The following is a 22830-nucleotide window of genomic DNA, read 5'->3' on the forward strand; positions in this document are numbered from 1 at the left end:
ACTGATTGCCAACTAGAGAAACACCCATGTATCGCAATTCTCTGTTTTCAACTAATTAACCAATCCTCTATACTTGCTAATACATGACCCCCAGCTCTATGCATTCTTATCTTATTGATACGTCTTGTATGCGGCACCTTATCAAACGCACCCAAATAAATACCGTCAATCTGCTCCACTCTACCTACTGCGCTCGTTATACCATCAAATAATCCAGTATATCTATCAAACAGGACCTGCCTTTGCTGAATCTATGCAGCGTCTGCCTGATGGATCCATTTTGTTCCAGATGCCTGGCTATTTCTTTTATAATGAATATTTCAAACATTAACCCAGCTACAGTTGTTAAACTAACTAGCCTATAGTTTCCTACGATTTGCTTACTTATTTTGTTGAACAGTGGGGTTACTTTCGCCGTCTCCCAATCCGCCGTGGCCTGCCTGGAGTCCAGCGAATTCTGGTAAATTATCACCAAAGCCTCCACTATGACTTCGGCCATTTCTTTCACTGCCCTGGGATGTATTCCATCAAGACCAGGAAACATCTACCCTTAGGCCCACAAGTTTGCTCAGCACTACCTCTTTAGTGATAGCTATTGTTTCGAGATCCTCACCTCTCATCGCATGCATAACACCTCTCTTTGGCATCTTAGACGTGTCCTACACATTGAAGACCAGCAGAAAATAACTATTCAAAGCCTTTGCCATTTCTTCAGTACCGAATATCAATTCCCCTTTCCCGTCCTCCAAGGGACCTACGTTCACTTTAGCAACCCCTTTCTACTTTATATAATGATAAGATTTTTTACTATCGATTATTATATTTTATCTTTAGTTTATTTTTATAATCTTATTTACTGGTTCATTGTTTCTTTTTTAAAGTTTCCAAATATTTCAGTTTCTCACTACTAATTGTATGCAAGAGCTATTAGTTAGATGTTTTCTTTTATTTACTTAGTTATACCGTGCTGGCTCTCCCCACTGTTACTGTACTTGCTTTTAATTGGAATGTACTTTCTTTGAACACCGTGAAAAATCTCTTTGAAAGTCTCCCAATGTTCATCACCCGTCCAGTCTGTGTTCCCAGTTTACACTAGCCAAATCCTCCCTCTTCCCATTGTAGTCTCTATTGTTTTGGCAATATACACTGGGATTAGATCGAAATATTGTACTCTCTATTCGTATAAGAAACTTAGTCATACTGTGATCACTCTTTCCAAGAGGATCCCTAACTACAAGATCGCTCATGTTAGCTGTCTCATGCACAGGACCAGATATAAGATAGTACTTTCCCTTTTAAATTTTGTAGTTCTGTTTTCACGAAAGCCATCACGGAGGCACACTATACCTCAGGATTGCTCGACCAACTTGATTCACCCAAGCTAAGTGCAAGTTAAAGTTCCCCATGATAACTCCTGTTCCATTCTTACAAGCCTCAGGTATTTTTCAGTTTATTGCCTGTGTCACTGTAATGTTATTATTTTGTGGCCAACAGGCAATTCCCACCAGTGCTTTTTTCCCCTTTGCTATTCCTAGTTTCTACCGATATGAATACAAAATTCAGCTCCTTAGATCTTATATCATCTCTCACTATCACCCTGATCTCATATTTAACTAAGAGTGCTACCCCGCCTCCCTTACCTTCCTGCCTATCCGTTCGTATTACCTGATACCCTTGTATATTTAATCCCTAACTTCTCCACCTTGTAACCACGTCTCTGTAATGGCCACTATATCATACTCCTTTGTACCGATTCGTGGCACAAGTTCAGTAACCCTATTTCGAACACTATGGGTATTCAGTTGAAGTGCCCTTACACTCATTGTGCTATATAAAATATTGCAATTTTTTTTTATTTTGCAGTCCACTCTTCCCCCACTCTTACTTTTCTGTATTTTTATCTTTTGCTTTTCTTTGTCTTTATCCATTCTTTTCTTTTTCGCTTTATCCAATCTTCTCTAATCTATAGAATCGACGCCCTTACTATTTAGTTCAAAACCCTATCGACAGCCTTAGTTACGGGATTCTCTAGGATCCAAGTCCTGGTCCCATCACGGTTCAGGTGAAGTCCGTTCCATTTGTACAGTTCCCTCCTTCCTCAATACTTGTACCAATTTCCCATACATTCGGAACCCCATCTCCCACACCAATGCTTGAGAGACACATTTAACTCTCTAATCTTCTTGAGCTCAAGCCAATGTACACGTGACTCACGTAATAATGCAGAGATTACAGCCTTTTTGGATCTCTTTTTTAATTCAGTACCTACCTAGCTACTCAGGGCCGCTCCGCAGAACATCCTTCTACCTACTTTGTTGTACCTATGTCGTTGATACGCACATGGACCACGATTTTTCCCCTCCCATGCAAATTCCTCTGCAGGTCAGAAGCTCGCACTCTCGCCCGCCCACAGACCTGTGGACCACAGATATGCCGACCTGTGAGACACATGCTTTCTTCGTAATCAATACAGTGAAAATTAATTCATGTACCACTCCAATATGTACGTTGTTCCTCAAACAGAAGGAACTTAGCGTAGCAGATGGTATGGCGCTAACGGCAAAAATCAAAAGTAAGGTCACACATGATAACTCCCTTTGCTATAGTTATTAATATATATATGTGTTTGAGTTCAAATTGTTTCTTGAACTTGCCAACGTATTCTGAGAGCTTTATACGTGAGGATATTCTTATATCTCGGCTTCAGACTTCTAGCAGTGTGTTTCATTACATTATACAACATGATGTGGTTTACCTGACCTGTCCACGGGAATTAGGTTTCGAGAAGGAAAGACTGAGTGATACTGACAGCCCACGAGAGTCTGTTATACATAAAATAAGTGCCATATTGTAGTCTGATCCTGAGTCTGGGACTCACTTTATGACTTTTACACCAGTTGCAGCAAATATCTTAAGTCCTATACGATTTCTCGTATAACGCAATATTGCGTGTAAAATGAACAAGTGCAACAGGGCTGACAAACGCAATCAACATGTCAAACTCCCTGACGAAAGGTCAGCTAAAAATGGATTCCACCAAAAAGGTAACGCCAGCTGTGACTGTCGATACGAAATTTCTGAATTTTTTCTATAGTGGGCCTCATCTATTAACGTAACTGCTAGTTTGAAATTGCCGGTGTTTCTCCGGATTCGTTCACTGCTTTATCCTATCTGAGGTTATCACGAAGCTGCGTGAGACAATCGTAAATTCTGCTTCCTTCGAGTCACTTCCCGCTTTTCTTCTGCTCCATTTGATTTCCCATCAGTATCACACAACAACATGCAAAAAGGGCAGGCAAAGTTAAGAAACGGATAAGAAAAAGCCAAAAGCATCCAACCGCAGATCAATATTCACAGACCTGCATGCCATATCGAATTCAATAACATCTCACAAATAACTTCTGATTTGGAAATTCTCCTGTTCAGCAGATTACTTGAAGCATTTTTGTATCTTTTTCAAAACAGCGATCAACTTAAGCAACAAACACCAAATTAAGGGACGTAAAGCACCTCCACAGAACGGTAGCCTCCATCTCCAAGGAAATAGCAGGAACAAAAACAAGCATCCATTGTCCTTGATTCATTTGAAATCAGCGATTTGTAGTGTGTAGTTCCTCTGGCCAGCTTCTCCCTCCTCTTCATCCAAAGATATTTATCTCAGGATCATTATCTTCCTCTATTCTGTTGACTACTCGTAGGACGACCATTAACCCGCAGCAACTATATAACATTTAAATTATACAAATATAAAGGTGCCATTTACTTACTGAACTCATACACACTGTATACAGACAAACGCCTTCTCCGTATTACAAAAGCATCATCCTCATTCTTTTGCACAACGTCAAACTTTTACATTTTAATGTGATACATATTGAATAACACCAGCATACATAAAGTTGATAGCAACTCAGCTTACGATATTATCTTCACCCATGGATGTACATTGGATCCCGAATTCTAAAACATATCCCATGGGCCTGAATCACTCAATATTTCGTTTGCTTTATCAGAATGTCTTAATAACTTACGCGTATTTAGTCCATTGATGGATTATCTTCTTTGCTTCCTCCAACACACGTGTCCAGATATACTCAAATGAGAAAACGGTGACAATTCGGTAACTAAATAGTTTCACATTTATCAATTCGTACCAGTATGCTGTATTGAATTGTTCTCCTTCATTATTGTGTCTCCACTGCTGGTTGAGGCAGAATGTGTATTCGAATAGTCAAACCCAAAGTCACGCTCCCAATTGCAACACTTTGACTTTCTAATGGACACCCTTTTTATCCCTTGGTATAACCCGTTCTTGTTGTTGCTATATAGTATTTCTGAAGCACCAATGCATATTGTTAGAAGAATATTATTTACAGGCAGAATAGTGAAACCACAATCCAGAAGTTTCTGTCTTGTACTCTCTTCTTGTGAAGCCCAATTTGGATACTCTATTGTTTTTCTGCAACTATTCAGAACCACAGCATGTTTTGGTGGGTTACTTAACGATGCATATTTACTATCATGATATGTACCACATTGTGAACACTGTTGAAAGCTTAGGTTAAATTAGTTCCGTGTTATGTAACATGAAATACCAGACTGTCATAAATCCTTGCATTACGTTCATCACAAGTAGTCAATACTCTATTGGCTAGTGTAAGATTTTTAATAGGACAAGACAGAACTTTTGTCTAAAACAGAACCTCTTGTTTCAGTTCTCCAACTGATACCCGATTTGGTACCTGATGTGCATCAAGTTAGATTAAATTTGTACCAATCATGGCAAGGTACCAGCTCTAATATATGTAGGACATATCTCAACCTTATGTGTTCCCTTAGATATAAGGTCTATACGACCAGTTCTCAAACACTTCGCATCTCGAACTGCATCAGAAAGTTCACTACATCCAGAATTACCTGTGATGCACTCCAACCAATTTCTTTAATCTGTTTCTCTTTCTGATAATATTCTCCAGTAATATCCTACATTTTCTGCTGAAGTGACGATATCTGGTTTCCTAATTCTGCTGTATCTAAGGTATTGACCATTGCAAAACTTGATTCATAACGCACTTCCACTAATCCCAATCCTCCTCTTTTTTTTCCTAGTTCTGACCGACTTATCCTCACTCCTGCTCAGTTGTCTTCGAAGAAAATGAGTAAATAATTGTCCCGTTGTAGATTAGCACCATTCCGGCAGCATTTCTTCAGTTGGATTAAAAATAATCTGCAGTTTCTGATGTCCTGGTACCAAGGTGACAATTTCTCTTGCATATGGTATATGGAGGAATTTAAGGTATGGGGTTATATGGGAAGCATATAATCTTTGCATTACGTTCATCACAATTACTCAGTAGTCTATTGGCTAGTGTAAGATTTTTAATAGGACAGGACAGATCTTTCACACAACCTCTTGTTTTAGTTCTCCAACTGATACCCAATTCTGTACCTGATGTGCATTAAGTTAGATTAAATTTGCAGGGTTTGAGGGTCGACCCAACATTGTGGGACGAAGGGCCTGTACTGTGCTGTACTGTTCTATGTTCTAATTTCTAACACTGATCCTACCCCTTTGTCTTACGCCGGGTCTCACTACACTTTGACTCTGATGTAGTTACAGCTGCTAGAGGTTGTAGGTTGTAAATTATTTTATATTATTCTCACATATTGAATTAAATATGCAACACACAACTGTAATGTTTGCTCTTATTTACAGTTTCAAGTTTCAATCCTAAATCATTTTAAGTCCATATTTTCTATCTGTTTTCAAGCCCATCCAGTCCAGGCTCTCAATTGTCATTGGACTGGAACCAACCATCTTTTTCTGCCCCACACAATTTCATTTACGGATGGGGAGGCAGGAACCAACATATTTTTTTCCCTTTCTTTATTCTCTTGACAAAACCCCTCTGATTCTAGTAAAAGGAAAACAAAAAAATCCCCCTTTGTTAAATCTGTCGCCATCTTCTTGGAACAGCTGTCCAAACTCCTAATCTTACAAATCAGGATTTCAATGTACATTGCTTATCAAGTCTCCAAACGCCGGACCATCATGCACATCAATTATTACGTACCAATGATTATTATTTAGCTGTTCATCCCCGATCACGTTCAATTGGGTGATGTAGCTCCATTCACTTTTATCAGGAGGAGTCAATAGCATGTATTCTCATCGACCAGCTTTGCGAGTAATTTCACAGGACCCTACAAACTCTGGATGTAAAAAAAAATGAAGTGGGTTAATTCATTCTAATCATCATTTTTCGTGGACTCAACTCTATAGTACTGACCCGTGAGTCAAAATAGATTTACTCTGTTGCTTACCTTTCGTAGATGATGGGCTCAATATCACTGGTTTATGTATTTCACTACTTTACTAATTATTCTACCTATTTTTCTGACACAATGTTTTCTAGTTTTTGTTCTGACAAAACGTATCCTAAAAACTCCTACAAACCTCACATGTCTTTTCCAGTCATAAGGTATAAGCTGTTGATTATGTATTTCTTATTATCATCAGTGCATAAGGCATAACTGCTCTGTTGTTCCACGTTGTTGCATCATTTTGGCCATCATATATTTGTAATGTTCGGTTCATCGTTTCCATCAGTTCATAGACTGTGGTCTATTGGGTATATGAAAACTTTGTTTGATCTTTAAATGTGCCATGACAACTTCCATTTTCTGGCTGTAAAATGTGTGAATTGATCCGTCTCTAGAATCCGAGGTAATCCCCAGCGAGTAAAAACTCTTTCCAATAAGATTTTCTAGGGGGCTTTAGGTGTGTTAATCTTAGTTGGTAAAGCTTCCGCTGAAGATGGAAAGTATCTACCACGACAAAATACGTGCCATCTTAGGGTGGGTGGCGTAGATCCCGCATGATATATCTGCAAATTTGTCCAAACTCCCTTCAATGGTATTTTGCGTTAGACGGCTGCTTTCTTTGCATTTTGTTAATCTGTATCTCCTTTCTGTTTCTTGGTTATTTCTATAACCTTAATCGGTTGTTCCTTCTGCCTTCCCATCTCCGCTACGTGCTGCAGCCGCACCTCCCAGTTTAAAATACCTTGCTTTGCTGACTCAATAGCTTTCCTACTTTCCTCAGGGGATAATTCTGAGTGGGCTTTCAAGTTCATGACTCTCATTTACTTTCTCAAATATATACTAGTGTTATACATCAGGTGGGAGGGGCTTTCCATCAGCTGAAACAAGCCATCTCTTCCAACGAAGAGAAATGCTCTGTAAGGCTGTTACAAACGTACATACTATCATGATGAATGGCAGATCCAAGCAGAAAATATTCTTGATGATTGCTAACCACTCAGACACGAGCTGCCACTTCTTCTGCCTGCGCACTCATGGTGTCAGGTAACTTTAAGGGTATACATTATCTCTCCTGACGATCGTCATCCTTTTCATCTATACTGCATCCAGATCTCCTCTCACACATCAGTACTGAGGAAAATCCATCTACAAAGAAAATATAATAGATAGGTTTCCTTTCTGATTTCCCTGTGTATGTGCCTTTGATCTCCGGTATTGCTTTTTAATCAGCTTCCACCTCCCACTTTTTATTTTGATACAACATAGTCCCTTTAAATCGTCTGCTATTATTTCCCATGCCCTGTTCTCCAGTACAATAAAGATTATCTGCAAGGAAGGTAGAAACGTTGATACCCTTTACAGCTACATATTAATCTTGCAGTGCCAGGGTTGACTGACCAAGACATTTCAGTTTGAACATCCAACAGTAGCTCGATGGACACTGAAATTCCTTTTGGACCAGTCTAATTTTTAAATTGAACTTCCACTTGTACTTTGCATAACAGAACAATGGTTGCTTCGAAACTACTTTTCCAAGGGATCTCAAACTCAAAATTAACATGTCAAAAGCTTTGAGGAACAATTTTTATACTCTAAAAAGAAATAGTTTTGTTAGTAAAACTAAACTCTAGGATGGCTGACCAAAGGTTCCAAAATGTTAAAGTAAAATTCTACATTTAACTGAACAATTTCCCTAAATGCTCAATTCCATTCTGACATGTGGGCATCTCCTTTACAGGACAGAGATGCACAAATATCCACCTCGAACTAGATAGCGTATGGATAGTCAGAAATCCAGCTTCCTGCTAAAATCAATTTATTGAAAAGAAAGAAAGAAAGAAACAAACAAACAAAAACGACACACGGAAAAATACAAACAAGACAAAACACAAACATCCACGCTGGCACTGTTCTTCATTTAGAACCTTCTCCAAGTAACTGCAAAACATAGAACCAGACGATAACTTCCGCCATGAAAATCTTTTACACCTTTTCCAAAGAACCAAAGAAAAGAAAAAAAAATCCAGACAAAAAACATGTTTAAAACGTGAAATCCCCATGTTAACCAAAGTTCAACATATGCTGACTCTTCTGTAACTCCAATCTCTGAGTTTTGTCCCGACTTCACTTGCATGAAATGTCTGCTGTATCGTATCGGGCACAATGACCCATGTACCAACCTCGGAAATATCAAATTTGAGCACTGACTGTCTCCGACAGCAACTTCCCTCATTGGGCGATAGCGCGTTCTACGCTGTGTTATTTCCTTCTATAATCTCTCTGCTGGTTTCTGTCCTGACTTTCATTTCCCGACACGATATCTCGTGTATGTTCTCCAAGACAAAACACTCTGCCTCTGAATATTCCAAAAGGTAAAATATCGCTCCCGTACTTCCTTCTCATGGGCCATGATAATTTTCGTAAGTATCCATGCCTCATTATGGATCACTCTGATCAACAGCTCCAATATGTATTTAAAATTCGTCAGTGCTACCAGACACTAATGTTGTTAACTATCTGTTTGTGCGTTCTGTTTCTAAATATTTGCGAACTAATACACACCTTGGAATGATATCCATAGGCGTGTCCCAAATGTTCCGGGTTTATTTCCTTTCCTATGGTAACATTCCTTTCCTCTCGTAACTCATCTATTGGCTTCCCCGCTGTTATTACCCATATCGCCATTATCTCATTCTTTAACTCGTTATTTGTTCTCTCAAAGTGTCGCTGCGTTTTTGGCAAAGCGGAGTGTATGCTCAGGTGCAAGCACATCACTTTCAATCTTCTTTGTTCCGTATTGTTATTGCTTGCTGGTAACTAATTGCTGGAAAAGTTTCCTGGGATCGTCCCGGGGTATATATGTTCCGATATCCTTAGCGATATCTCTAAGCTGCTGTAGTCCGGATGATGTAGTGTATGTTATATGCTGAGTTTGCTTTCCTGTCCCTCTCTGGTAGAAACTAGGGGAGCTTCTGTGTCGACCACAAAAGCAAGATGTGCATTCAGAGTATTGTTATCTAGTGAACACAATGACACTGCTTTCAAGGATGGATATGGTCTTCGGGTTGAGATTCTAAACTGGAGAAATGATCTAGCATCTGTCGATTGGGACAGTTTGTTTGCTGGCAAAGCTGCATGTAGCCTTCAAAACTGAAGGTTTGAGACAAGAAAGTTTCTATGCAGCTGTCTGTCAGAAAACAAGGGCAAGGATAACAACATAACAACAATAAAAGAAGGCACTAGTTTGTTTAGACAAGGTGAAAGTGAATCATAAATACTTCTACAGATATATAGAGAAAAAAAGGGATAGCAAGGGACAAATGTGGGCCCTTTCAGGAGACAAATTCGGCTGATTAAATCCTCAGGGCTGCCAACGTCTTCCTTTGGACCGTGCGGAGGTATAGTGCAGTATCTGCAGGGGCCCTGGCAGAGATAATTAGAACATCCATTGTCACGTGTCAGGTGGCAGAGTCAGGCGGAGGGTAGTTAATGTTGTTCCTTTTTGTTTACGAAGTGTCGAAGAATAAGTTGGGAAATCGTAGGCCGCTGAGCCTGACATCAGTGGAGAAAAGCTATTGGAAGAGATTCCAAGGGTGCTTTTATTTGGGTAGACAGGACTGCTTAGGGTCAGTAAAGACGGCTTTGTGCACGATAAGTCATGTCCAGCCAACCTTATAGTGTTTTGGAAGTATGTGACCAGGAGATTGACTAAGGCATGACAGTGGATGCTATCTTCATGGACTCTAGCAAGGCTTTTGCCAAGTTTCGGCAAGGGAGCATAGGCAAGAAACGTCAGATTTGTTGCATTCAAGATGTGGTACTGAATTGTATTAGAAATTAATTTTGCCATTCATGATAGGAGGTCTCTGAATTGTGGTGTGCCGCAGGGATCGCTGCTGGGTCCTTTGTTGCTTGCCATCAGGATGATCATATGGTAAACTGGGACAGCATATTTGCCGATTATTCCGAGAATGAGTGTGCAGTAGAAAACGACGAACACTATCAAAGCTTGTAACGGGATTTGGACCAGGTAGAACAATGGGCTGCAAAATGGCAGATGAAAGTTTGAGATGCGAGACTTTGGAACGATCAACCAGAGTATTACACGCTCAGTGCTGAAGAGAGGAATCTCAGAGTACAAATCCTCAATTCTTGGAAAGTGACGTCACAGGTAGACAGCATTGTGAAGAAAGCTGTTGGCATATTACCCTTGTCCAAGTTTGGCCACGCACACCACCTACAGCAAAGATCGAAATATTTCAGAGAAAATTTCTTAGTAATGCTGCTGAGACATGAGGACCCAAATTACAGTGAAGTGTTGAATGTCCCTGGAATGTAGAAGGCTGAAGGGGCATTTAATTGAAATATATAAATTTGTGTGGGGTATAGATAAGGTAAATGCAGGCATCGTTTTTCAATCAGGGTGGGACAGACTTCAACTAGAGGTAATTGGTTAAGTGTGAATGGTGAAAGGCTTTAGTCACCACGAAGGGAATCATCTTCATGCAGAGGGTGGTGAGAATGTGGAACGAACTGCCAGCATGAATAGTGGAAGCGGGATCGGTTTCAATATTTAAGAGGACTTGGACAAGTATCGGGATGGAAACGATTTGTAGGCTATGTTCCGCGTGCAGGTCAATAGTACTAGACAGCTTACAGGTTCGCCACGGACTAGATGGACCGGCGGGTTTTTCTGGTCTGCAGTGTTCTATCATCCTTTGACGGATATAAATGTAAAACGACTGGAGGATGCTTTCGTGGGGCATCAGAGGACTTACTTACAAATAGAAGGTCCTGCATGCGGAGACCACTATGTCAGATGTGGTTTTGGAGGCAAATACCGTAAGGATATTTAAGACACGCTTAGATAGGCACGTGAATGAAAGGAATTTGAGGTCTTCTCTATGTGGAAGTGAAGCGTTAGATTGATCTTAGAGAAGGTTACAAGTTTGGGAGAAAATATTGGGCCAGGCTTTTATTTTCTAGTCCTTTTCAAATGAATGATAACGTTGCAGTTGCCTTCATTAACACTAATGCAACCTGTAAGTTAACTTATAGGAAATCGTTCACCTGGACACATAAGTCCACATGCATATCTGATACAGTATTCGGATTTTCTCCTCGGTCAGAAAATAGTTCAAGCCTTTAGGACTTCTATCAAAGTGCATGTCCATGCACATACCTACACTGTATTCCATCAACCACTTCTTTGCTATGCTTCCAAAGTGCGTAAGTCCTTTTGCACTCTCATCTTCCGCAACGTTATAAGGCTCTCCACCTGTATTTGTGTCGTCTGAAAATGTGACAACAAAGCCATCAATTCCACCGTCCAATTCCTTGAAATATATTGTGAAAAGAAGTTGCTTCAAAGCGTTTAAGGCGTTTTAGTCACTGATTTCCACCTGCACTTGACCAATCCCGGGGAGGGGGCTGAAATAAAAAAGCTGAGAAGTCGACTGGTGGAAGAGATTATGGGCTGGAGGGGGAATTTGATAGCAGAGAAAAAAGGGGCATGGAAGAAAGGGAAGTGGGAGTACTAGAGGGAGGTGATGGGCAGGTAAGGAGCTTAAGATGACAAAAGGAAATGGGAATTGGGAATAGTGAAGAAGGAATGGGTCAATTGACGGAAGTTCGAGAAATCGATATTTCTTAATTGTTTCTTCGAGTCAGATCGAGCATTAAAGTCACTCAATGAGACTAAGAACGACAGAATGGTAAATCACAATGGATACAAAAACGCGAGAAGCTTATACACATAAATTGAATATACGGCCAGAAAAGGCGCAAGTGTAGGAGTGTTTGCGCATAAACTGACTGACAAGAAATGATAAATAAAACATGTTTGTTGATCATCTCTGATTTTAGTCAGTAAGATTCGTTTATTCGCTCATCCAGTTGACATAGATCTTGTTCCGGTCTTTGACTACCTTATTTCATGTCCAGTCCACCAATAATTTTCAAGCCATCATCAAAACAGGGTTTTTTTTTTGCCAGCGATTAATAACCTAAATCGTTAATGTGCATATGTCAAACAGACGACGCAAGAACCGGCAGGAAACAACTGTCAGAGGCCTCAATATTGAAAATTTTAACCCTGTAATTCTATCCTCGAATTGATTTTACTCGGTACCGAGTTGACTTTCTCTCCGGCAAATTGAAACATTTTTAGCTTTTAAAAGTTTCGTTGGATTTGGACATTGATTCCTTGGCTTTGTCAGCATTCTTTGTTGTCTGATCTCGCCCCAAACAGATCCGAAATGCGTTGTCCTCTGCGACAGTAGTCCCCAACCTCCTGGCCATGACGTATACAATGGCGCAGCAGTAGGCAGAAGGCACCCAGCACATCATAAAGAAAAAAGCCGAAATAAACAAACTAATTAGTTAGGTGCCGCCCGGCACGTAAATATCAGCTCAAATCAGAGGCGATTGCCGATTTCACTTGCTCTGAGGAATCGGCAATTACCTTTTACGTGTTAGGCCCGGAGGCTAGGGCCCACTGCTCTGTGGCACAAACACGGATGTATCTTTTTCTTTTTCAATCTTTTTATTGAATTTCATATATAAAGAAACATAACATAATAATGAATAGGTTATGTGCACTAGACTTGAAGTTGAATTAATAGTAAGATAACAATATCTTATTAAAATATCAACAAAAATATAGTACATTAATCAATCAAGCCTATTATAATCATACATGAAAAAAAGTAAAAATAAACATCAAAAGAAAAAAAAAGAAAAAATACAAGAAAAAAATATATATTGAAAAAAAACTAAACTAAACTAACATGAACAATAATAACAGTTTATATGTATATGATAGTGTCAAAACCTCCGGAACTCCATACCAGAACAAGAATAAACAGAGAGAAGGTCTGGAAGAGGCCAAATTAATTCATATGAAAGTGTCGAATTAACCGTCCCCAAGTTTCTTCAAATTTAATTGATGAGTCAAAAATAGTGCTTCTAATTTTTTCTAAGCTCAGACAAGAAATAGTTTGAGAGAACCACTGAAGCGTGGTAGGAGGATTTACCTCTTTCCAATTTTGTAATATAGACCTTCTGGCCATTAATGTTACAAAGGCAATCATTCGTCTAATTGAAGGGGAAAACCGATTACCACCCTCATTTGGTATACCAAAAATTGCAGTAATAAAATGAGGTTGTAAATCAATATTCCAAATTGAGGAAATGGCAGCAAATATGTCCTTCCAATAGTTATATAAGGTGGGACATGACCAAAACATGTGGGTCAATGAAGCCACATCTGAATGACATCTGTCACATTGAGGGTTAATATGAGAATAGAATCGAGCAAGCTTATCTTTAGACATATGAGCTCTATGTACAACTTTAAATTGTATTAAAGCATGTTTAGCACAGATAGAAGAAGAATTAACCATTTGTAAATTTTTTTCCCATTTTTCTGTTGATATATTATATTGAAGTTCTTTTTCCCATTCTTGTTTAATTCTAGCTGATATTTCTGGTTGTATCTTCATAATCATATTATAAATAAGAGCCACTAATCCCTTCTTACAAGGATTTAAGGTAAAAATCAAATCTGAAAAATCTATCAAAGTTGAATTGGGGAAGGATGGTAGAACTTTATGTGAAAAATTTCTGATTTGTAGATATCCAAAAAAATTAGATTTAGGAAACTTAAATCTGTTGGAAAGTTGGTCGAAAGACATTAAACTACCTTCAAAAAAAAAGATCACGAAAACATTTTATACCTTTCCTTTTCCATATGCTAAAAGCTTGATCTGTCAAAGAAGGTTTGAAAAAGAAGTTAAGTAAGATAGGGCTATCAAGAACATAGTTTTTCAGAGTAAGAAACTTAAGAAATTGAAACCAAATTCGTAATGTATGTTTGACAATAGGGTTGGATATCTGTTTATTGAATTTAACTAAATCAGCAGGAAGAGAAGAACCAAGAACGGAGAATAGAGAATATCCCTGTGCATCATTTCATTCTAAATTTACCCACTGTGGGCACAATGGTGAATCCAAATCTAATTTCCAATATATTAAGTTACGAATATTATTCGTCCAATAGTAAAATCTACAGTTAGGTAAAGCTAAACCACCATCTTTTTTAGATTTTTGTACTTGCCTGTTACTTAACCTGGGGTTTTTATTTTGCCACACAAATGAGGAAATTTTTGAATCAATGATAGCAAAAAAAGATTTAGGAATAAAAATTGGTAAGGCTTGAAATAAATATAAAAAAATCGGTAAAATCATCATTTTAATAGCATTAATCCGACCAACTAATGGTAAGGATAAGGGAGACCATCTTGTAGTAAGTTGTTGAATTTGATGAAGCATAGGTAAAAAATTCAGTCTAAATAAATCTTTATATTTCTTGGTAATTTTTATACCTAAATAAATAAAGTTATCAGTAACAACTTTAAATGGTATCCTGTCATTCAATAAAGTTTGCTCGTTTAAAGGGAATAATTCACTCTAATCCAAGTTTAGTTTATAACCAGAAAAACTACCAAATTGAGCCAACAAGGATAAAATAGCGGGAATAGACCTGTCAGGATCAGAAATATATAACAACAAGTCATCAGCATAAAGTGATAACTTGTATAACTTCTCATTACGGGTAATACCAAAAATATTAGGAGATTCACGAATAGCAATGGCTAAAGGTTCTAATGCGATTTTAAATAATAAAGGACTTAAGGGACTACCTTGTCTCGTACCACGAGATAATTGAAAAAAGAGGATCTGTAATTATTTGTAAGAACAGAAGCAACAAGTTTATAATATATTAATTTAATCCATGATATAATATTAGGACTAAAATTAAAATTTCTCAAAGCATTAAATAAGTATGTCCATTCAACTCTATCAAAAGCTTTTTCAGCATCTAATGAAATAACACATTCTGGGGTTGTGGGTGATGAAGTATAAATTATATTAATCAATTTTCTAACATTAAAAAGGGACTACCGATTCCTAATAAAACCAGTTTGGTCTTCTGAAATAATCTGTGATAGTAACTTTTCTAACCTAATAGCTAAAATTTTTGTAAGAATCTTAGAGTCTACATTTAATAGCGATATAGGGCGATAAGATGCACATAAAGTAGGATCCTTATCTTTTTTAAGAATTAGAGAGATAGTAGCTTCTTAAAAAGACTGGGCTAATCTCTTCTTAGCAAATGCATCATTAAAGATTTCACATTACCAAGGGGAAAGCAAAGAAGGTAAAGTTTTTAACAATTCAATAATATAATCATCAGGGCCAGGAGCTTTCCCTGAATTCATTGATGAGATAGCCTCTCCTATTTCAGCCATAGAAATAGGAGCATCGAACAAGCTACGATCTTCATCTGTCAGTTTGGGAATATTCAAATTGTTAAAAAAAATATCCATCATGGACAGATCGCCATCAAATTCTGATTGATATAAAGATTTATAAAAATCTTGGAAAGTGTTATTGATTTCTTTATGATCAGTAGTCAGATTACCGTCTTGTTTACGAATTTTAATAATTTGTTGCTTAGTCGAAATAGCTTTTAATTGGTTAGCTAACAACTTACCATTTCGATCACTATGAATATAAAATTGAGCCCTGGTCCTAATTAATTGATTCTCAATTGAAGAAGATAATAATAAGCTATGCTCCATTTGAAGCTCAACTCCCTTCTTATAAAGTACTTTGGTAGGAGTCACGGAATAAATATTATCAATTTCTTTAATTTTATCCACTAATAAAGCAATATCTAAATATCATTGTTTTCTTTTACCAACGGAATATGAGATAATTTGTCCACGGTTAAAAGCCTTAAAAGAATCCCAAAGTATTCCTCTGTCAATCTCTTCAGTATAGTTTGTTGAGAAAAACAAGTCAATTTGCTGTTTTATGAAGGCGATAAATTCTGGATCTTGAAGCAAAGTAGCGTTAAGTCTCCAAGATCTAGTATTATTGGAAGAGTCCGAAATCTTGATAGATAACTTCAAAGGTGCATGATCCGAAATGGCAATAGAATCATATTTACAATCAATAACATCTGTTAATAAACGATGATCAATAAGGAAATAATCAATTCTAGAATAACTGTGATATACATGTGAAAAAAACGAAAATTTTTTATCTTTAAGGTTCAAAAACCGCCATATTTCAGTAATTCCCGAATCAACCATAAAGGAATTAACAAGTAAGGCTGATCTACTCGGAAGAATTCGAATAGGTTTAGATCTATCCATCAAAGGATTCAGACAACAATTGAAATCTCCACCCATTATCAACATATATTCATTTAGATTAGGAAGGGAAGTAAATAAACGTTTAAAGAATTAAGGGCAGTCAAAGTTTGGAGCATAAATATTAACTAGAACCACTTTTCGATTAAAAAGTGAACCAGTTATCAACAAAAATCTGCCCTGTGGATCAGAAATAATTTCATGATGTATAAACGAAATTGAGGGGGTCTATAAAAATAGACACACCCCTGATTTTGGCGGTACAATTCGAGTGCATTTGTTGATCCTGCAGAACCTAAAAAAGCGTTGATTATCCTCCCTCCTAATATGGGTCTCCTGTGCAAAGATAATATTAGCATTTAGTCTATGGAATACTTTAAATATTTTTTACGTTGAATCGGATGATTTAAACCATTAGTATTCCAAGAGATAAAGTTAATAGATATATCCATCATGCCAATATTAATTGTATATATCATAAAAGGTTAAAAAGACACATAACCTATAATTCAGGAAGAAGGAAAAATGATTCAGGAGCAACCGGAGAACATGACACCTCAACAATATTAATAATTTAAACTAAAAGCCCATAAACTAAAAGCAAAAAAATAAAAAGCAAAAGCGTGAAAAAAGATCCCCACCCCCTCCCCCAACCCCACGAAAAAAAGCCAAGCGGCAGGCGCACTAATATTACCCTCATTTTCAAGATGGCAACTCCATGAAAAGAAAGAAAAAAGAGACTATATAATACCCAGATATAAATACAGGGTTGTAAAAAGAAAGAAAGAATATATATCAATCAAAATGAAAAAATAATATAAAAAAGCAAAAGATCATTAATAAAAAAAGGATAACCATTGAAGTTTAAAATAGTGTTATATGCCTTTAAAAAAGATTCTATATTCAAATATAAGGAAATGACGTTTCAAAAACAGAGACTTATGGGAAGAAGAAACGACATTTTGAAAAAACCATATTACAGAATATAAATGTAAATTCACCAATCTGTTAGAGAATTTTTTTTTAAAAGTCATCAAAATAAGATTAAAAAAGGATTCAATAACCACTACAATATATAAAAAAAGGTCCAAAAATTCAAAACATTCGTCCCATTCTCAAATACAAGCAAATAAACGCTTACGGAAAGCAAAGTCTTATGGGAAGAAGAAACGACATCTTAAAAAATAAATCATTATTACAAAGTCTTAACGTGTATATCCAATCCAGAGCAAAAAACAATTAAGAAAAAAAGACAATATAGTAAAATTAAAAGAGCATCTGTAAATCATGATAATAAAAAAAAACAGGTCTACAGACCAAAGTAAAAAGCTATACCGCAGCTTCATAAGTTAAAGCCTAAAACGAAATGGCATCTTCTCTCCAAAAATTCTTCAACATAACACATAGTTCAAGTTGTACTAGAAGACCGATATTCTTCAACGAATTTCTTCGCTTCTTCCGGAGTATTAAAGAAGCGCTGACTGTCATCACTCAACGTAATTCTGAGATTCGCTGGGTATCTTAAAGCTTGTTTAAATCCAATCGAATGAATCTCTGCCATCACTGGTTTAAAAACGATTCTCGCCCTTATCACCTCGAATGAATAATCTTCAACCATACGAAACTTGTTGCTTCTGTGAGAAATCATACCTTTCTGACGAGCTAATCGGATTAAAAGCTCTTTCTCCCGAGGATAATGGAGACGGACAATCACAGCTCGTGGCTTGTCGCTCGAGATCGAAAATCTCGAAACTCTGTGGGCGCGATCAATAGTAGGTTTAGCCCGCAAAGCGTCGTCGCCAAAAATTTCCCACAATAAGTTAGAGAAATATTCAGTTAAGTCACTAGACTCAACATTTTCGGGAAATCCGATAATACGCAAGTTCTGTCTGCAAGATCGGTTTTCAAGATCGGTGATTTTAAACTTATTCTGCTCCACTATTTTAGCGGTCGACCGTACCTTCTCCTCCAATGTTTCGATTGTACGTATTTTTTCACAAATTAACTTGTCAAGAGTCGCAAACTTTTCTTCATGCCGTTCAATATCTGCTGCCTGCGATTGAAGCTTGGTTTCAAACGATCTAACGACTTCTTCAAGCTCAGACATTTTCGCAGTAAGTTTATTTTCCAGACTTGCAAGTTTTGTGTCCAGTTTAGTGTGCAGAAGACTAGAGATTGCATCGAGAGATAGAGGGTCTTTAGACGATTTCTTAGATACAGACATTTTAAGTTTGAAAAAATCAAATCAAGTATTATTTTAAAAAAGAAGTAAATCGTAAATATCAACCCATGTAATTATGTACGAAAAGATTTGATTAAAGGGTGATTATAGTTTAAAAAATGAAGAGCGCCTAAAAGGCAGATGTCTACGTCGCCATCTTGAAACTCCGCCCAACACGGATGTATCTAGAGTAGCGTAAAATGGCAAAAAAAACATGGACGTGGAAAGAATGGAAGCCAAATGTTTTTGTTTCTTTCCATACAAGCTATTTAGTGTTCCCCACCAAGTTACTTAAATTCAGTGTCCTGGCATTATGTTTTTCCGCTTGTCATGCACTTCAAGCACCATTTTGCTACGTATTAACCACTTACTCGACATTTCTACACGTCTCTGTTGTTTTGAAGGGACTGTTAATCAGTGAGTCTGTACGCGATTTGGACGTTAAACCATTCAGCTCGAGTCGGGTGCGTTGTGCAGGAGAGGAGGAAAGGCGATTATTTGCGAATGTAGATCAAATTGAACTAACGTTAATGATGCAAATGATTCAGTGTCGGGGGAAGAGCGATTATGAACAACACGAATATCCCTCAGCGATGATGACTATCATTAATGGATCACCACCTTAGCGAAACCACCTTTATCTATTACTTGTTATGCTTTTGATGTTATTTTTCTTGACACTGATTTCGCACTGACAATACAACATTTCACATCTATATTCTGTTTCCATTCTCGCTCTGACGAACCCTCTGACTATAATCATGGAAGATTCTGTTAACTTTTAGTCGCCATGCTGCACATTTGCAGAAAGGCTTACAAAACCACAGCTTGTAAAGGAAGTATTGAGATATTGGGAGAGGTTACAAAGACTGAGAGTAGAGAACTGGCAGTGAACCACAGGGTGAATGCACTCACGTCGTCTTTCCGCCAGAAACGAAGTATGGATAACGGGGGGGGGGGGGGAGCAGGGGGGTCAGGTTTAATGTGGGGAGGAACGGTCTGAGAGAAACACCCAGGCAACCTTATAAATAAAGAGAAGGTATCGATCTCAACTGAGCAGTCAGATACAATAAAGGAGAGTACATGAATTTAAAAATTACATAAGGATATCCTGCTAAAGGTGGTAGGTGGGATAAATTTGAATAGGACACTTTTGTCGTCATGGGTGAATTTGGTCAAAGGATCGCTTTCCGTACTAAATGAATCTAAGATGCATGCATGAATTCGCGTGAGTAAAATCATTGGCCGCGACCTAGAATTATTGCCAAACCGATATGCATGCGGCAAAGTGAAGGATGTCAAGCCAAGCTCCCAGTAGTCAGAAGTTGTTGAGGGGAAGGTAGTGCCTCTCAGAATGATACAGAACGTGGAGCGTAGAACAAGGTTTAGAATCATCTGCGTCATCCATTTTGGTTGAAATTTAACGGAGTCGAATGTGCAGATTGTGAGATTCTCGAAAGGAACTAATAAGGAAGTCTAGTTAAATATCAGCCACAATATGCTGGGGTGGAGTCCAATTACCAGGTATCCTCACCTCGATTAGTAATTATATTTCATATTTTCACTTCAGCTCAAAGGCAGTGTTTAGAGAGGTAGGTAGTACCTAAAAGATCCTAAAATAGAATTAATTAATCACAGCATATAATTTTTAAATACAACGGTGAAAACAATTGCGGGATTAGTAAGCTTCCAACCATGAAATTATACACAAACCTGGATGCGTTCAAAATACTGGACGAAGAATTTGAATGGCCTGATCTTCCAGTTAAAATGCGGTCCTGAGGTACAAACTGTATCTGAATAGGTTCTGAAACGATGTATGTTGATTTTGCAACTATGCTGGAGGCCATTAATTTGTCAAGCATGCGAGAGAATGTGGTTATAATGCCATGGTTATCAATGCAAATAGCAAAGGGAAATCTGCAGAATGTGTTCAGAATTATCGGCAGATGTTTGTTTAATTTGCTTTAAGTACATACAGAGGAAGGTATCGTTGAAAAAAAGATGCCGAGTAGTTCATAGCTGAGGCACAATCTGTACAGTTTTTAAATTACTCGCTCTAATTCCTCTATTCTATTATTACGCACAATTACCCACACTGTCCCAAACTGTAATGAATGACCGATGTAACATGACTCATTTCTCAGCACAGCAGGATGACCAGGGTACAGGAGAGTGCTGACGGAAATTAATCTGGATGCTCATAAAGCAAATGTTCAATTGCACTTTAGTATAAGTAGGATATGAAGTGAAAAAATAGATTTTGTTTCGGCAATAAATTGCAAAATGTGTGGGTAAGTACATGGAAAACTTACAGGAATGTTGCCGGGCCTGAATGATCTGAGTTGTATGGAAAGAACTATTAGGTATTGACCGTATTTCACAGAATGAAGACGTTTGAGAGGATATATATCGCAATGCACAAAATTATCATGAGTATCGGCAGTTTTTGCGTCGAGGCTGAAACGTGAAAAGTTTACGGGGAACATGACAGGGAACGTCTTCCCTCACAGTGTCATGAGAGTGAGGAACATGGTTTAGAACAGTGATGTGTTTGAGATCGTTTAAGTTATATTTCCAGAGCTATATAGATGGTAGGTTCCTGGAGGGCAATAGGCCCTGTGCAAATCGATGAGATTAGGCCACTTAAACAGTTTGTCGCAGACGAGATGGACCGAACGGTCTGTTTAACTTCTATAATTTTGACGTCAAGAGTGATGAAGCATATTCGCGTGCTTTCAACTGCACATCTGTAGAAGGGCGTGAGTATAGATGTATACAGTCCAGTTTTCTACAGCCTCTCCAGAAAGGAGAGACTTTGTTGAACATTTCCGATTCTACAACATGTGCTCTGTGACAAAGGCGGTAGCATAGCAGTTAGCGCAATTCTATTCCTTCTCTGGGTGTCGAGGTTTGGAGTTCACTTCCGACATTCACTGAAAGGAGTATATGCGAACTTTTCCTCGAATAAGTGTGCTTACCTCTTTTCCTTCGGTTTCGTCCCACATTGCAAAGTCGTACCTGTTGGGCATTTTAAAATGTCTTATGGCTTTGGTCAAATTGGTGGTCTTTTGGGCTGCGCGTCCAGATGGGTCGATTTATCTCAAGAAAAGAATAAATGAGAGGATGACGAGATGAGCACAGAGGGAAAAGAAAGAAGTTGTTTGTCTCCTCACAGGATTCAAGCTCTTCCAGCTCCTCATAACTAGGTGATGTCAGTATTCTCTATGTATACATTCCATGCTGAGCTTTTACAACAGGCAATGCACATCATGACAGTGACCGGATTAGAACAGAATTGTTCCTATAACTTTCTGTTCTATGTAAATCGTCTGTTTCATTAAGAACCAAGACATGAGTGACGTAATTCATAATTGAAATGCCCTATCTAATGCAGTGTTCACAAAAAGCCTAATTAATCAAACAGTGTTGGAAGGAGGTAGGTAAAATTTATAAATATTTGTTCACAAGAGTTCGAAGAATTTTGTGAATTTAGAAAGATTTCTAAATATTTCCCTGAAAACTGAACGAACTTATCATAAATAACATTATTTACAAAGCCTTTTGTTTAACGTAAACAAGTATTTCAGTCCATTCTTCAGCTCTTCTCTCATCTTCTTTTGCGTTAGTCCGTAGACACAGGTGTTGGTACAGGTACTGAGCATCTGCAACATATACCCAAACTGCTGCAGGATGTATTTCGGTGTGCTGAAATATTTGTCTGCGTAGCTATAGTTCTCTGTCTGCCAGCTTACGGAGTGTATAACATAGGGCATCCACAGCAAAATAAAATTGACTGATACAGCGAACAACAAAATGATTGACTTTCTCCGGCTTTCCAGCTCTGCATCCTTCTCGTTCTCACTGCTATTCCGCAGTTTCCGGCGGACCTTATTGGCCGCTATTATATGTCTGGCTGTTAAAACATTGAAAAGCATTATTAAGCAAATGGGCAATAACGGGGTCATGATGCTGTCAAATATCTCACGAGCTCTCCACGCAGATGATATAAGGTATTCATCGGAAGGGATACAGCTCTCTGGATGCACAACAAAGTAAAATGGA

This window comes from Hypanus sabinus, chromosome 24 (genome assembly GCF_030144855.1).
Source record: "Hypanus sabinus isolate sHypSab1 chromosome 24, sHypSab1.hap1, whole genome shotgun sequence".
Lineage (NCBI taxonomy): Eukaryota > Metazoa > Chordata > Chondrichthyes > Myliobatiformes > Dasyatidae > Hypanus > Hypanus sabinus.